The following is an 11,076-nucleotide window of genomic DNA, read 5'->3' on the forward strand; positions in this document are numbered from 1 at the left end:
TTCCCTGGACTCTAGAGGACACTTCAAATACATTTTTATCATCTGAATGTTTGAAGGAGGGGATAGGCACAACAATATGATATTTCTCCTACCTCCAGACAAAGGTCAGCTTGCTCCTTTCTGAAGTTTATTGGCTCTGGAGCGAAAGGAAACAAAGCTCCTGTTGTCATCCGAAGCAGCAAGTGATTTCCCTCCAGCCAAGGGAAACCTGACAAAACTGACTAGTCTCCAGCAGCACACAAGTAAACATTTGTATGACTAATTCATCAGTGAACTGCCACAGTTAAGAGATATAGGGTCTAAGGCAGTGGTCCCCAAACTGTGAGGCGTGCCTCTGTAGGGAGGCGTGGAGGAACATTCAGGGGAGGGAGCACCACCCAGCCCACCTCCAGACCCAGCTCCACTCCGCTCCCAGCCCAGCGTTGGACCAAGTCGCAGCTCCACTCCACCACCCCAGCCACAACTCCACTCCGCCCCCAGCCCCAGCGTTGCCCTTTTCCCTCTAGGTCCAGCTCCTCCTCCCCAGTTCCAGCCCCAGCTCCGCCTTCAACACAACCTCCTCTGCTGAGCCAACTGTGCAGTAATGGAGGGGGAGGGACAGATTCCATTACTGGTAAGGTGGCACCTATGGAAAAGTTTGGGCACCACTGGTCTAAGGAGAGCCTTTATAAATTACCAAGAAAATGGGAAACACACAGAAAGCATGAGTTGGGGAAAAAGAAAATCAAGGCTTCTGCAGACATAATCAAGCCCAGAGAGCATGATTGGAAGACAAATGAAGATCATAATCTGGACTGAAGGAAAAAAGGTGGTCTCAGAAAGGAAAACATAAAATTTTCCCTTTGAAAACCTCATCAAATCCATCTACCTAGTGTTTTACAAAAGATCATATGTCCACTCATTACTGTCACATTTTAAAATTCATCAGAAGTGGCTGTTAATCTGAAGTATCAGGGGGGTTGCCGTGTTAGTCTGGATCTCTAAAAAGTGACAAAGAGTCCAGTGGCACCTTATAGACTAACAGATATATTGGAGCATGAGCTTTCATGGATGAATACCCACTTCGTCAAACGCATGACAATGTTAATCTGAAGTATACAGACATATCCACCTAAGGAAGGTACTTGGCAATTTATGGGCCATACTGAAATTTGCCTGCATGTCCAGTCAGATTGAATGATTAAAATCATAATGAAATTAAGCATGAATTTAATTATACTTCCAACTGAGGTACTATTGACCCTTTAGCAGAAATGTTTCACTGAAGTGTTTTCAATAGACTAAGGAATATTTTTAAATGCACCGAGAGATGTATTCAGAGGTGAAAGTAAGCTAGTACGGTCCAGTATGGCGTACCGGCAAGAGCCAGTACGCCGTGCCGGACTGCACCGGCTTCCATGACTGGGATTTGAAGGGCTCAGACCTCCCCGCCGCAGCGGAGATCCCAGAGCCCTTTAAATCCTGCCCGCAGCTCCGGCGGCTGGGCTGGGGCCGGGATTTAAAGGGCTCAGAGCTCCTCGCAGCTGCGGGAGCTCCGGGCCCTTTAAATCCCGGCCCCAGCAAACCTCGGCGCTCCCACGGCTGCCTTTAAATCCCAGCTGGAGCTGCGGCCACGGCAGCCAGAGCCCTGGGCCCTTTAATTTGCCCGGGAGCCCCGGAGCTCCCAGCCACCTCTGCAGCTGGGAGCCCCGGGTTGATTTAAAGGCCCTGGGGCTTCCAGCTACAGCCGGTGCCCCAGGGCCTTTAAATTTTGAGAGGCCCTGCCTCTTCCGGTTGAGGTCACACCTTTTCTGGATGAAGCCACGCCCCCCTCAGGACTCTGGCAGTACTGGTAAATCCTGTAAGTTACTTTCATCCCTGGACATCTTTTTTTTCTAGTACCTCTACAGTGGTTATTAATATAATGGGACATGAAAACTTATTTTTCATTTCTTCTTGCAGCTTTGCTCTCAATTATTTCTTTAAAATCATCATCAAGAGTAGTTCATCCACTCCAACGTCCATTCATTACTGAATTTAACAGGTAGTTTAGCATCAGCTGAATAAAAAAAGCAACAGTTGCATTAGATTCAACTTCATTAAAAAGGAACAATGTATAGCTATTTCATTTCATAATTTGTTGTGTTCCACACATGTATCATTTGTTTTTCACTCTAAACAGTCCATTATTAATAACAAATTCACAACTAACCCCATGCACCATATAGCTGATTAGCTTCCAATGTGCTTGTTTCATAATAGAAAGGGTGAAACAAATGTGTTCAAAATGTCTTTTATTTACCACTTAGCAAACCCCTTCTATAAGCATAACCAAGTATTTTAATCAACCAAAAAGGATGCAACATTTTTACAGACTCATCTGTAAAAGGGCCCATCTTAACACCAGTATGTAAAACAATTAACACAGAAATTTGAAATTTAAAATTATAATATACATACACACACACACACTCTACATCATTTCCTCATTATGAACAATCTAAAGTTAGAACTTTAAGCCATCAATTAAATCAACCAGCCAGAATATAACTGAGAATTCAAATATTTTTATTTACCTGGGGGAAAGGTTAAGGAAGAACTACTAGGTAACTTGATTACTTCACTTTCATTTGAGACATAAATATCAGCTCTAATTTTCATAGTATCTTAAAAATTTTTAACTGATTTAAGTCCTTTCAATAATTGTACATATCTAGTAAGAATAAACATTAAGCATGTCAGTTTTGTTTTATGTACTCAGCTATAAAGATCAAGAGAAAACTAGTTTAAAATTTAAAAGAGGTGCACTTCAGTAAGAAAAAAACATCATTTTGATCTCATAGAATTAATTTCCATTTTTCTTTACATCATTCACCATCTCCACTCAGTTTGAGTTCTAATCAACAACCACTCCACAGTTAACATTTCATGAAATAATGCAGTTGATGCAATCAAGTCCAGTAAAATGTTTCCCTAAAGATGTTTCCAGCATCCACATTCTTTGAAAATGTTCTACTTTCCTCCATCACAATTTCTCAGTAGGAATAAACACACTACTTCATCTTAAATCATATTGTGATTAAAACATAAATGGAGTTTCTTTTTGGTTTACACAACATGCCTTTGTCTGGGAAGAAAAATTCACTCAACCTGCTCGTTTTTCTAAATTTGACAGTATTCAGCACCAACTGAATTCCTTTTGGATGAAATTCAGTCTATGGAAATACAAGCTATAACCTGAAAGCTTGTCATTGAGCAGTGCAGAAAAAAAATAACCAGTACAAAACCTTCTTCAATGATTATTTATTGTATTTCCATATTTCCCCGTTCCTCTGTTTACATAAAAGACTGAAGCCAAGACTCCTCTCTGGTATTATTAGCCCACAATATAATGATGGTGGAGTTAATTGCCCTGAAAACCATGACACCAATAAATGAAATCTTCAAGCAATCAATTTTTTAAAAGAAAAAACCCTAAACCCTTTTTTTTTACATTGGTAAAATAGTATATAGGTAGAAAATTAATGCAGCCTTGTAGTTCTCAACCTTGTGTTCTCTGTTTTCAGGCTACAGATGTTATGTGGTGACATCCTCAATCTCATCAAATCTGTGTCATTTTAAACCCTGCATTCCAATACGACACAAAACGGGGTAGGGAGACCACAAAATTCATTTCTTCTCCACCACAAAATTATACAACAATTTTTTTAATCCTCCACACTGCTTGCCCCCCAACTCCTTTACATTAAGCACACATTCCTGCATTGTATGCTGCAAAACAGAAGCATCCCCTCATTTTAAAAATAGCCCTTCTGCATCAACCTGCATGGATTTCCAAAAGCCTACACAAATCTAGGTTTAAAAAATAGCCTTTATAAAGAAGAGAAATAATAAATAAGTTTAACCAAGAACCCAATGATTTAATTCCCTTTTTAGAACCGAAAGGGAAGGTGAAAGTTGGAAGGGAAGGAGCTTTCCTACCTCCCCCACCTCCATGCTCTTGCCAGATCCTCTGTTTCCCTGTATGGTTGCCAAGTCTCCCTATGACTCCTTCCTATCACCTGCCAGCTCCACCATAACCCCCGCCAATTATTCTCACCCCTGCCAGCTCTTCCCTTAGCAGCTGCTCTTATGCCTCCTTCCCATGCCACCTATGCCAGCTTTCCACATACCACTTGTCTTCCTGCCAAACTCCTGCATTTCATATATTTGTTGGTTATATGGATAAAGTGTAGCCTACCACAAGGTCTCAGGGCAATTATTCTAGCTCCCCATATACCACCTTTAGCTCTCGGTTACCTTTCTTTCTAACTCCCCACCATGCTACCACCACCATCCCCCAAGCTCTCTCGTGCTGCCATCTCCCACAGGCCTGCACCTCCATTACTTGCCCAAAAGCTCTCACATTCCAGCCCTTCACATGTGCCCCATGCCTTCCAAACCCTTCCTACTATACCTCCCTATTTCCCCCCAAAAAAGCCCAAAGGGTCCCTCCTACCAAGCACCCATGTCAAACCCCTTCTGTTACCTCTCACATACCAGATCTCTACTGCTTCCTTCATACCTCCCCAAACCCACATGGCAGCTGCCCTCAGGCCAGCCCCACTGGGCCAGTTCCCTACACATTCCAGTTCCCCCTTATGTCACCATGGCAGCCCTCTACCAACATGCTACCCCATGGCACCCCCAGTACACCCATGCCAGCTGCATGCCCTCTATGTGAGCTCCCCCACCCCGTGCCAGCTCATCCCTATATGCCCCCACGCCAACACACCTGGCCAGCTCCTTCCGTACCACCTGCCTCTATGCAGGCTCACTCCATACCCTGTGTCCCAAAACCAGCTCCCCCATAACCCCTGACAGCTCCCCACACAAACCCTATGCCCCATATCAGTTTCCCATATATGCACCTTATCAGCTTTACAGATACACCATGCCCTTATGCCAGCTCCCCCCACATAAATCCAGACTCTATACCAGCTCTCCTGACATGCTTCCTGCAGCTGCCCCTCCCTCTCCCGACACACACACACCCTGCCAGGTTGCCTCATAGTCCCCCCTGCCCTGTATCATGTCCCCCTACTTCCCTTCTGCCAGCTCCCCCCACATATCTCCAACCCCCTTCCCCACAACACCTGTCCCCAGATGTCCCCTCTCCAATACCAGCTCCCCCCACATGCTCCCTGCCCCTGTACCAGCTCCCCCCAACATGCCCTCTGCCCCGTACCAGCTCCCCCCACATGCTCCCTGCCCCTGTACCAGCTCCCACCACACATACCCCCTGCCCCCATACCAGCTCCTGCCACACATCCCAGCGCATATCAGAGCCCCCGGACATACCCTCTGCCCTCATACCAGGTAACCCACATTCCCTCTGCCCCCGCATCATCTGCCCCCCACATGCCCCCTGCCCCCGCATCCCTACCGACCCTACACCAGCTGCCCCCCACATGCTCTCTGCCCCCGCATCATCTGCCCCCCACATGTCCTCTGCCCCCACACCAGCCGCCCCGACATCCCTACCGACTCTGCCCCCGCATCATCTGCCCCCCACATGCCCCCTGCCCCCACACCAGCCACCCCCACATCCCTACCGACCCTGCACCAGCTGCCCCCACATGCCCCCCACCCCCACACCAGCTCCCCTCACATGCCCCCTGCCACCGTTCCAGCTCCCCCCCACATGCCCCCTGTCTCCACCCCAGCTCCCCCCATATGCCCCCCACACCAGCTCCCCCCATATGCCCCCCACACCAGCTCCCCGCCCCATGCCCCCATCCCCACATCAGCTGCCCCTCACATACCCCTCTGCCCCAGCTGCCCCTGCCCCCACACCAGCTGCTCCCCACATGTCCCTTGCCGCCACACCAGTGCCCCCCACAAGCCCCCTGCCCCGACACCAGCTCCCCCCACATGCCCCCCGCACAAGCTGTCCCCCACACTTGCTCCCTACCCCATATCGGATCCCCCCACATGCCCCCGTCACCGCACCAGCTCCCCCCACATGCCCCCCGCCCCCGTTCCATCTCCCCCACATGCCCCCTGCCCCCGTTCCATCTCCCCCACATGCCCCCTGCCCCCGCAGCAGCTCCCCGCCCACATACCCGCTGCTCCATATCAGATCCCCCCACATGCCTCCGTCCCCGCCCCCATGCCCCACATGCCCCCTCCCCAGCTGCCCCCCATGCCCCCTGCCCCATATCACATCCCCCCCGCGCACGCGCACACCTCGCTCCCAGCCCAGCTGTGCCCGGCCCGCCCCGGGATGCGGTGGCCCCGGGCGCCCGCTCGTGGCCCCTGCGGGGGGGGTCTCCTCACCTGCGGGTGAACGAGACGGTGGCTGGTCTCCCCGGCGGCGGCGTCCCCGCTCCCGGTGTCCGTGGCGGTGGCTGCGCAGCTTCCCCCTCCTCCTCTGCCTCCTCCTCGGCTCCTGTCTCTTCCCACAGCAGCCAGCGAGTGGGGGAGGGGACAGGCCGAGGGGAGGGGGGGAGAGTATCACCAGCGGGACCGTTAGAGACCAGCTGCGAACTACAGCTCCCGGCAGCCCACGCTGCGAGCACGGCGAGGCCGCGAGGCGGCATTGGTTGCGAGGCATGCTGGGAGTTGTAGTCTTCCCCTCGCACGTGTAATTTTCCCCGGGACCAAAACGGGGGCAGTGCATGCTGGGACTTGTAGTATTAGGTCTTTAGCTCGGTGGGAGCTGTAGTACTTCAGTGTGAGCGCCCGTCTTCCCGGGGACAGGAAGAGCAGGACGGAGCATTGCATGCCGGGAGTTGTAGTTAAGCGGGGGTGTAGAGCATGCTGGGACTTGTAGTCTTCCACCGACTGTGACATCTGTAGCCCGAGAGATAGGCGAGCGCGGCCTGCTGGGGCATGTAGTCAACGCGCAAGGAACGAGGAGCGCGGAGAGCAGGGCGGACAGGGACCCCGGCGGAGCACAGCACGCTGGGACTGGCAGTCATGGTGCATGGCACGCTGGAACCTGTAATCACAGAGACGCCAGCTCGGGGGGGACGGGGGCTGCTGAAGCATGGCATGCTGGGACCTGTAGTCACAGAGAATCTAGCGGGGGGGCTGAAGCATGGCATGCTGGGATCTGTAGTCATGGAGCATAGCATGTTGGGACTTGTAGGCAATAGATCTGGTGCTGTAGCCCATACTGCTGGGGACAATCAGACCCCTGTAGCTTTATCAGATGTCCTGATTTTATAGGGATAGTTCCAGTATTTGTGGCTTCTTCTTACATAGCCTGTCCCGATTTTTCACACTTGCTGTCTGGTCACCCTAGACCCCTATGAGCCTAGTCTGGAGGGGTGTTGCCCTTCCCTCCCAGGCAGGCCTATATCAGGCACAGAATTCCACCCACCCCCATTCTCCTGCATGGCCCCCTTCTCCTGGCTAGAGCAGCCCCCCTCCCCACATACACACCCAAAAATAGAAGTCCAACTACACCTGTCCTGGAGCATCAGCAGCCCTAAGGAGCAGTCATTCCAGCAGGCAGTACAGCCTGGAGAACCGGCAGTCCCAGCAATCAGGGGTGCCAGGAGCCAGAGGCCTGACAGCCCCTCAAACTACGTATCAGCTGGAACATCCCCTGGTTCATACAGGGAGCACTGTCCTTCTCTTTCAAATCGCTCCTTAAAACTCCTTCCTAGCCGTGATCTTGCATAACTTTGTTCTATCTCATCTGTGTTTGACTAGCCTGGTGCTGTAGGTCACCCTGAGGGAGTATCCGGGAGCAGGGGTTGTGGAGCTAGATTATACACACGTCAACATTAGAATTTTTGACATTTTGACAACAAACAGGAACCTAACACCGATTATACTTAGAGGAAAATTGGTGTCATTAAAAAAATCAATATCAACAGTTACTTGTGAGTACAATGCTCTGCTATTCCAGATACCATGCACTGCATGGTAACTACTGGTAAAATTATGACTTTTTAATGTTTGCTATTGTAGCTCTTGTTCTGGAGGACAAGCAGAAGCTACAATCACGTAGTGAGGGTGTGACAGAGAAGAAGCACTGCTTGGCAAGCTTGCATTTCTAGCACAAGAGGAACATGGCCATGTAACAACAATTAGAGTTCTTCTGAGCTTGAGTACTTCACCCCCACCATCACCATCACATTTGTTTTTAATTTAAGGGGAAGGAGGGAATTAATTTAAGGAAATAAATTAAAAGAAATTACACAAAGAAAATTTACATCAGTAAGACTATAACCAGCTTTGACATACTGTACTGGAAAGTACCAGTCACATTGTTGTAATAAAGGACTGCAGTACACTGCTGAATGACCATTCAGAGCAGGGGGAGGAAATAGGAAAAAGAGAGATGAATGTAGGCTATCCGGCAGAGGAGAGTCTATTTGGTCTACCACTGGGCTTAGCTGGCTGAACCAGCTTTGCTGGAGTTGGCCCCATATTTATTATTAGGTATTTAGGCCCTGGTCAAAAGGTCATTAAGGTCAGTGGAAATACGCCTGCTTACTTCTATGGGCTTTAAGCTCAAAATTAATACAAGGTCCCGGAAGGAGGGGTCATAGTATTTGCACCGTCAAAATTGGCCTTGCTAGGGAAATTGAGGCATCTTGGACTGGAATCTAAACTTCTTGTGGTATGAACCACATTTTCTTCAGTGTTCGATACAAGACCGAGCATTTTTAGCACTCAGCAAATTCTGAACAATAATGTAACCAATCCGTGCCTGATGATGACTTGACAGTGGTCAATCTGCTGCACACTACAGGCACATGGAACATTACAGAGCTTCCCTGGAACTCTTGTCCAGAAGCACAGGTCCCTGCCACTTCTGCTAAAAGAGAATCTTCCATAGCAGTTAGCCTTACAGAGTCTACTACACACAACTGACCAGTTCTGATTCTATCCAGTATAGGTACATACTACATACATACTAGCCAATTCCTAATAATAATAACAACAGAGCACAACAAATTGATTTTGTGTCAGCACACAGGATTAAAACACCATCACATGTCATGTCATAACACCACTTTTAGTGGTGCAGAACTCACCCCAGTTAAATTCCAGTTAACCCCAGTTAAACTTAACACCAGCTAAATCAGAATGGAAATACTGGAACGGGTGCCAACCTTACATCACTTAAGAATAATACTCTCGCTGACATTTACTTTCCCCTTTCAGGTACACAGTTCTGGTCTGACTGCCCTGGATTGCAGTTATTGTGCCTGATTCACCTCTGCATCACTCCAGTTTTACACCAGTATGTCTCACAACTTTGGGGGCTTTTCTTAACACTCCAGCTCCAAGTGTCAGGTTAGTGTATGTGTTGTGAAAATAACACAGCAGGGCACAGATTATCCAACAAATTCTTGGAATGTATTGGAGATAATTTTTCATTTCAAAAGATGGAGAAAAGTACTAGAGGAGAGGCTGTTCTAGACTTGATTTTGACAAATAGGGAGGAACTGGTTGAGAATTTGAGAGCGGAAGGCAGGCTGGGTGAAAATGATCATGAAATGATAGAGTCCATGATTCTAAGGAATGGTAGGAGGTAGAACAGCGAAATCAAGACAATGGATTTCAAGAAGGCAGGCAGACTAGCCCTCATGGTAGCCAGGGCCGGCTCTAGCCATTTCGCTGCCCCAAGCATGGCGGCTCGCCTTGGGGGGCGCTCTGCCACTCGCCAGTCCCGCGGCTCTGGTGGACCTCCCGCAGGCGTCCCTGCGGAGGGTCCGCTGGTCCCGCGGCTCTGGTGGACCTCCCACAGGTGTGCCTGCGGATGCTTTACCAGAGCCGCGGGACCAGCGGATCCTCCACAGGCACGCCTGCAGGAGGTCCACCGGAGCCGCCTGCCACCCTCCCGGCAACCTGCAGAACGCCCCCCGCGGCATGCCGCCCCAAGCACGCGCTTGGCGCGCTGGGGCCTGGAACCGGCCCTGATGGTAGCATAGGAACGCTTGGAAACGTAAACTCTAATGGCTGCAAAAACATTAGGAAAATGAACACGACCAAAAATATTCATTTTTAAGATTTAATGATTTTATTTAGTCTCATGATTTTTGGGAACCTGACTCATGATGTTTGCATGCTTGGGGTTGACTACATTGATTTTGCTTTACAGGATAGCTATCCAGTAAGTAAGATTAGGAATCATTTTACCCACTAGTGGCTCTTTCAGATAGAGATTTTATATTTTTTGACACAAATCCTTCAACCTCTCCAAAGAGAGACCATTTCATAATTTAAACTCATATTCTCTCTTTCACTTACTTTACTGCTCTAATGTTCCACATATTATGATGCCCAACAGGCTGTTCAGTGGGCATACAATGAAAGGGCAATGCAAATATCCACTGGCAATGAGAACCTGTGTATAGTAAACTGTTTGCCAGAAGCTAAGAATGGGCAACAGGGGATGGATCACTTGATGATTATGTGTTCTGTTCATTCCCTCTGGGGCACCTGGCATTGGCCACTGTCAGAACACAGGATTCCAGGTTAAACAGATCATTGGTCTGACCCAGTACGGCTGTTCGTATGTACAGAAAGTAACACAGACAACAAAACATTTCCTCCATGAGGTGTTTTGTTCACGTCACTTCAAAATAATTAGATTATCAAATATATTTATAGTGCAAATAAAAAAAATTAAATATAAAGGGGGCCTGATTTACCCCGTCTTGCTTTACTTGTATACCAATGTATTGATCTGTCTGTCACTTGTGTTTAAATCAGTGCAGTTACACAGGTGTAAAACTAGCGTAACTCAGTGGTGACTGAAGCTCCAAAAATCTATCATCTCAGGCACCCATTGTTATAGCATCTGAGCACCTCTCAATCTTTAATATATTTTTCACCATAACAGCCCCGCGAGGTAGGGCACTGCTGTTATCCCTACTATACAGATGAAAAGTGAGGTTCAAAGAGACTAAGGGATTTTCTCAATGTCATACAGGAAATCTATGGCAGAGTAAGGACAAGAACCAATGTCTCCCAGGTCCTAGGTTAGTGCTTAAAAACTGGACCATTTCTAAGCTGGCCACCTGGGCCACCGGAACATGAAAAGACCATGGGTTGTTACAACGGGGTGTGGTATGAAGTCCAAACTGTTCA

General features: G+C 48.5%; 1 protein-coding gene across 8 annotated transcripts in view; it reads right to left on the reverse strand.

Moving 5' to 3' along the window:
• The window catches only part of FAM168A (family with sequence similarity 168 member A), a 402,338-nt gene extending 395,895 nt beyond the window's left edge, over positions 1-6,443 (reverse strand). For all 8 annotated transcript variants that reach the window (XM_050930968.1, XM_050931022.1, XM_050930998.1 and 5 more), the window contains exon 1: positions 6,298-6,443. The gene's annotated coding sequence lies outside the window, so the exon portion shown is untranslated. The remainder of the gene's footprint in view (positions 1-6,297) is intronic.
• Between the last annotated feature and the right edge of the window lie 4,633 nt (positions 6,444-11,076).

The sequence above is a fragment of the Gopherus flavomarginatus genome, chromosome 1 (assembly GCF_025201925.1).
Source record: "Gopherus flavomarginatus isolate rGopFla2 chromosome 1, rGopFla2.mat.asm, whole genome shotgun sequence".
NCBI classification, from domain to species: domain Eukaryota; kingdom Metazoa; phylum Chordata; order Testudines; family Testudinidae; genus Gopherus; species Gopherus flavomarginatus.